The sequence below is a fragment of the Anneissia japonica genome, unplaced genomic scaffold (genome assembly GCF_011630105.1).
Source record: "Anneissia japonica isolate Jap-2015-1 unplaced genomic scaffold, ASM1163010v1 scaffold287978_len313048_cov192, whole genome shotgun sequence".
NCBI classification, from domain to species: domain Eukaryota; kingdom Metazoa; phylum Echinodermata; class Crinoidea; order Comatulida; family Comatulidae; genus Anneissia; species Anneissia japonica.
In genome coordinates this window covers 286351-292798 of record NW_022753122.1, presented here as the reverse complement: position 1 = coordinate 292798, position 6448 = coordinate 286351, and the positions used below count along the sequence as shown (strand labels likewise).

General features: G+C 33.8%; 1 long non-coding RNA gene across 1 annotated transcript in view; it reads left to right on the top strand.

Annotated features, from left to right (window-relative positions):
* Positions 1-5158, top strand: part of LOC117122718 — a 9039-nt gene extending 3881 nt beyond the window's left edge. Inside the window, exon 2 of the long non-coding RNA XR_004447742.1 lies at positions 3517-5158. This is a non-coding gene — a long non-coding RNA (uncharacterized LOC117122718). The remainder of the gene's footprint in view (positions 1-3516) is intronic.
* The last annotated feature ends 1290 nt before the right edge of the window (positions 5159-6448 follow it).

The following is a 6448-nucleotide window of genomic DNA, read 5'->3' as shown; positions in this document are numbered from 1 at the left end:
ATATTTTTTAATGTATTTACATAACAAATATAGTAGTTATGACAGTTTCTAAATGACGATATTCTGCTAGGCCCACGTATTCTCTTCGGCGAAACTCCGGTTTCAGATCTGATAATCAGACCATACCATTTTCAGTGGGTCATGCAAATACATGGTAGAATCATCTGTAATAGGCACATTTCTACAATGTTAAAAAAATGTATACCTAAAGAAGTATAATATTAGTATTACCTTTCTGTTTATTTTGACGTACTATGAGCCTGCACCTACAACTTTGTCTACATTCACATAAACTAAATACCCCTATTTTACAATGGTACACTTCGCATGCTTTAACGACCAGCCATTGAATTCGCTTCGACGCGTAAAGGGATTATCAAACCCTACGCAAAGGCAATTTTGACCAACTGGGTGATCAAACTTATCCCATGGAGGAATATTTCCTCCATGCTTATCCTAATGCGCTCAAATTCAGTCAGGCATGCAACACGTTGTAACAGGGAGTGCAAGATTGAACCTTTCTTGGATAAATAAAAACTCGAAACCTAGATGGCATTAATTAGGCCAAAGGAACAGTTGTAATTATAACTGTTCCCTGATTAAGCCTAACATACTGTAGTTTTTGATTTCATAGTATTACTATTAACTATTAAGTCTAGTAAAATATACTTTGTAAGTGTAGGCATATCCTACAAACACAGTACAGTAATTAGGCGTAGGCCTACGTGGTAAGCTCTGTCTGGTTTTTTTATATAATTGTTTTTTATTTACTTAGGCAATTATCATTTTATTTTATTTTTACTATATATATCTTTCCAAGGAGGTATAAAAAAAATTGCACCAGCTGGAATAACTACCATTTTATGTAGTAGCACTGGCTAGTTGTAAGCAGAAGCCTCTTCCAAAATCCTACTTTCAGAAAACCAAATGCTTCTAAGACTTACCACTAACTCTGTTTCTATAGAGAAGACGGAAGTTACTGAACAGAGTGCCAATACATTTATTAATTACTAATTTCATAATAATTATTTCATAATAATTAACAATGATTGTTGAATATTTATAATTAGTATTTAGTATAACAAATTTGATAATACTCGCTGCATAAGCACATGCAAGAATTGCCACCCTCATTTAAGCTGTTTTTTCAAAGACAAAATATTTACTAAGCTAAGCCATCATATCGCCCTAGAAAAGCTATTTCCATTCACCATCCTACTAGGATGGGCTGTTATTGTTATTATTAAACAAAGAGGGTTGATTATTGTATGCCATCAGCAAGTATGGAATATTTGAGCTTGTTGTAGGCCTACAGAGTTAGTTGAATGTAAGTATCAACATCATCGTTTCAAGTCTGTTTTTTCATCACACAAAATGGTTATTTTTAGAAATTACACTAAGGCATGGAAATCTTGGCATTTCACTATCTTAAGTCCTATTTTAAGTACAGTATTTTGCCAATAAGTTGTCTTTTTTATACCGATGCTGTGATCCTCTACTCCACGCTCAAAGCCGTAAAAACGCGCATAGATGCATATTAGAGAATTACTAATAGTAATACAACAGTCATTATTCCTCCTCCAAAGACAAAGCGATCGAGCGAGACAGCATGGACAGACGACCAAGACCTGGAGCTTGTCTCTTTTTCGTACGATCCGAGACAACTGGACGTATATTATAGTTGTCTCAGGTACAGACTTTTAATTGTTACCAGGATAGGAAGCTGACTGGTTTAAGTTGATTTAGCCTTATGTGTGGTACTGTTATGCTAATGAGCCAGATAAGCACAATCTGCACATGCTCAGAAAAACAGAACTTTCCTTAGCCACACAGCGTGTATCAGCTAGGCCTAGCTGAGAATTACGATACGGTAAAACAAAGCAAAATAAGGGTACTAATTAATAATTAAAGGGTACTAATTTTACTTGGCATGCAAATCAATCATACTTCTTATACACTTAAAAACAAACTAATCTACCAATAAAATCACCTGCTAGTTAAGACATAAGGCAAGTATGTTTAAAAATTAGATTTTAAATTATGTGATTTTGTTTTGTAGTATTACAATTAATATAATATTACTATATAATATAGTACTAATTAATTATAAATAATTTATTAATAGGTATGTATGTTTATCAACTGTGGTGGCCCACGAGAGATTACAATAGTTAATATAGGGTAGGACTAAGGTATTGTATAATGATAAAAGTATATGTGGGGGGAAATCATTTTTTAACTTATTCATGACACCAATATTTCTAGAACTAATATTAAAAATTTTGTTACGATGAGGTTGCCAGGAAAGCTTGGAATCTAATGTTACACCGAGAAATTTTGTTTCACTGACCTGGTTAATAATATTATTATCTGTTTTTAAAACATGATTATGGTCTTGTTTTGTTTTGTGATTAAAAAGAATAAAATTAGTTTTATTAATGTTCAATGATAATTTATTTAATTTAAACCAGTTGAATACTTTGCTTAATTCAGTGTTAGTAATTTTAAAAAGTTCTGGTAAGTTTTTGTTTGAATAGAAAAGATTGGTGTCGTCAGCAAACAGAACAAAACCTAATAATGATGAACAATTTGGGAGATCATTAATATAAATTAAAAATAATAAAGGACCAAGTATTGACATATAATAATAATAATAATAATAATAATATATAATTTAATACTAATAATAATCATAATATTAATATATCAATATATTAGTAATAGTTATCATGATGAATCATTTATTATTTTAACTAATATACGCATATTTAGTCATCACTAATGCTATTTATTTTTCCACAATTTCGCAATATTTGTTTCCGTATACAATGTATTGCAAAAATGAGTGTCGCTTCAGTGGGTGTAATTTGTATTGGTGTACTGTATTGCATTGTCAGCAGTTAAGGTGGATTCCGCTGGGCATGAATCGAACTAGCATCAGTCATCATAACTTAAAATAGTACTACCTGGAGTAGGCCTATATAATAGCTTACGGATTCTATTGACAGTCTTAAACGTTAAGAAGTTCATTGTTGCAGTTTGTTACTACTACTCTTGATAAAAGTAAACATAAATGCATGGTTGTATAAATGTTTGTTTCTGCCGTAGTCGAGATAGTTATCGGACATCATGTGATGTTATTGGAAATGTGGTTGTTGATTTTCAGAAGAACCGTGGCATCGTGTGATTATACTGTATATATGTATATATATGTATATGTATATATGTATATATATATATATATATATATATATATATGAACTTGAAAAGCTTAGACGTTAGTTACATAGGGCTAGTTTATTAGCGCCTGTGACGTGTCTTTATCATCTTGGTTATCATTTTCCTTTTTTATTTACAGTATTTCACGATATCCATAGTTGTAACTGTAGTTTTATTGCAAAAGTCAAGTTTGCTCCATGTTGGTGTAGCCTATAGGTACATTTACGTGTTGATTATTTTTTTTTATCACTCATTCACTCATTATATTTATTTATATATATATATATGTTTTCACAGATGAATAAAGTTGCCGTGTGTATTTGTGTTGCATTTGTATGCAGTGGAACGTTTGCTGTGAACCCGCATAGTGTTTCTAATACCACTCTACGGTCGAAGTTTCCAGATATTCACTGTACAGAGCCACCCGTACAGGAGCTTTTCAGTCAGCTTGCTCAAATTTACCAGTTCAAACCAGGTACGACGTCTGATATATCAAAGTACACTGCAAAAAATGACGACGAATGTCCAAAAAATGCAGATACGTTGTGCCCTTATCATTTAGAGAATATCGAAGACCCGGATCGTGTGCCGTCAACCCTCTCGACTGCTCGGTGTCTGTGTAAATCGTGTCGGGATGAATATCAAGATTGTGCGGTAGGCCTAGGCTGTACGCCGATAACGCGAATTGCCACAGTATTACGTAAGACTGGACAATGCAAATCTGGAGTTTTCCTGTATAAACCCGTTGATGAAACCATACCAGTGGCATGCACATGCGCTAAGGGATCATCAGGATGAATGTTAATGCTACACAACGTGCTTTGATATGAGACTGTGCTTGCCGAACTATCTATTATCCCAATCCTAATCATGTATGAAAAAAAGTGTGGTATGATACAGAAATAACTCATACTCTACACATGAACATTCCAACTAGAGATTTACTGCTGTGCGAAAGTGCAAGTTCAATGAGTACAAACAAATAAGAACAACTTGACTACCACGGAATTTCCATAATATATGCCTACGAAATATTTCCAACACATAATGTAAGCCGGCCGTTTTTTTCCACGATGGGTCATCAGCTTTCGAAATCGAGTGATAGAATCCGACTAAAGGGAGGACAATTTGTCAGTTACTGCACATTTTAGAAAGGAGATCATGGGATTCTAAGCCAGTTAGATCGATATTTAAGATATCGTTTTTTCATACATGCAGCGATAATTCGACGAAATCCCAGCATTCAATCAGTAACACCACCGGTAGATGCTTTTGATGTTTTTGGGGTTGATTGTATTTTTTGTTCGTATCTATTATGTTCTAATTAGATTATCCCAATATAAAACTCTCATGTTTAACTGTTAATTTCAACGAAAAAAAATTGTGCCTGTGGCCATTTCTTGGCATGTTATCTTAGGTAAAGCTTTTAGATACAGTTGTTTATGGGTATCAAATTCTGAAACAAAAAATGAATGATTAACTACACGGTTAAACTATGGACCTATTAATTATTAATAGGTCCATGGCTAAACAATATAAATTGATCCATAAACCTGTAGTACGTTAGACACATAGTATTAAAGAATTATTACTCTTCTTTCATTATATATTTATAATATATATAGTATATATGTATATATATAGTATATATATTATATATGCGTATATATATATATATAGTTTGATATGGTAAACAACAAAGTATACTACGTAGACCTGTCCGATATTATATATATCTAAATGATAATTATTTAATTGAACGCTCCATTATTTAATATAAAATATTTAAATAAAGATGATTTTATATTTATGAAGAAAACATAGTTATATAATTTTGAAGATTTTGTTAGTTTTGTGCGAACGTAAAAATGTAGAGGTATTCCAATATCGATCGATGCCTTATTTTGAATAAAATAATCATTAAAATGTTATTGTAGAATATGTTGTTTTACAGGGTATGGTGTCAGGAAAAGTAAATAGAAACGGGAAATTGTTTAATTTTACAGAGTATGGTGTCGGGAAAAGTTGGAAGTGGCGGATTCAGGGAGCACGGGGGCTACCTCTACCCCCCCCCCCCAGGAAAAAAAATTAATTAAATTAAATTTTTAAAAAAAAGACAGAAAAAGAGAGAAGAAAAGAAAATCCAGAAAGAGAAAGAGAGCACGTTGTATAGCCCTTCTCCAATTCGATTTTAGTCTTTGGTCTCAAGCATTGATAAACAAAATATTGACACAACCCCCGCTCGGTGCTTGTAGCATGACCCCTTTTCCTTCCCAGATTTGTTTTCCAGATCCGCATTTTCTTCGAGTTGTCTAATAAGCTTGAAAATATCAATATCAAGACGATTACGTAACCAAATTGCTTGATTGTTTTAATAAAGTTTCACTTCGATACCACCAATTATGCTGCTCTGAAACATAAGGCCAATCTGATTAATTTGGCCATCGTTTTTATGGTCCAATCATATATCCGAATTATTAGTAGGCCTATATACATTGTTTTTGATCGATACATAATATATTTAATAATAGGCTTATTATGATGGGTAGTCATTGTTCTGTTTTAGAGCGGGGGTTTCTAGGGTGGGTGGGTAGGGATGCAGCCGGCCAAGGCCCCATACACTAAAAAAGCGTCGTATTTGAGTGTTAGTAAAAGGGGTCCCGTGGCCTTCCGGGGATCATTTCGATTTGAAAATGAGCACTTCCCCAAAAAGTACACAGGCGTTACATAATTGGTTACCGTATAGTACGAGGGCCCCCTTCTAATAAATTTGCCTAAGATGAGTGTGTGTGTGCGATTTTAGCGTATTTGGATTTTTGGAAATTATAGAAAAATAACCGTATGTCGAAAAGTTTTAGTAGAGCAGGGCGGATTTGGAGGGGGAGCCCCCCCCCCCCTACATTTAAAAAAAAAAAAAAAAAAAAAGAAATAATAGATCGCCCAAAACGCCTCAAGTGTTAATTTCGGCTGAGATTTCGGGCGTCTAGAAAACAAATTCGCATACCCCCGAACCCCCTAGCACAGTGTTGTCCCGATCGGCCCCTCTCACAGTTCAGACAACAACACATTCTTAATGTCTCATTAGAAACCTACTGAGGGGATACTTTCGTACATTTGAACTAAAACTAATAGAAACAGGACGCGTCTTTGCCCAGCCATTACAATCGATTTGTTCTTACCACACACTCCGGCCAAAAGTATAGTATGGTGTTGATTATATTTAGCTCAA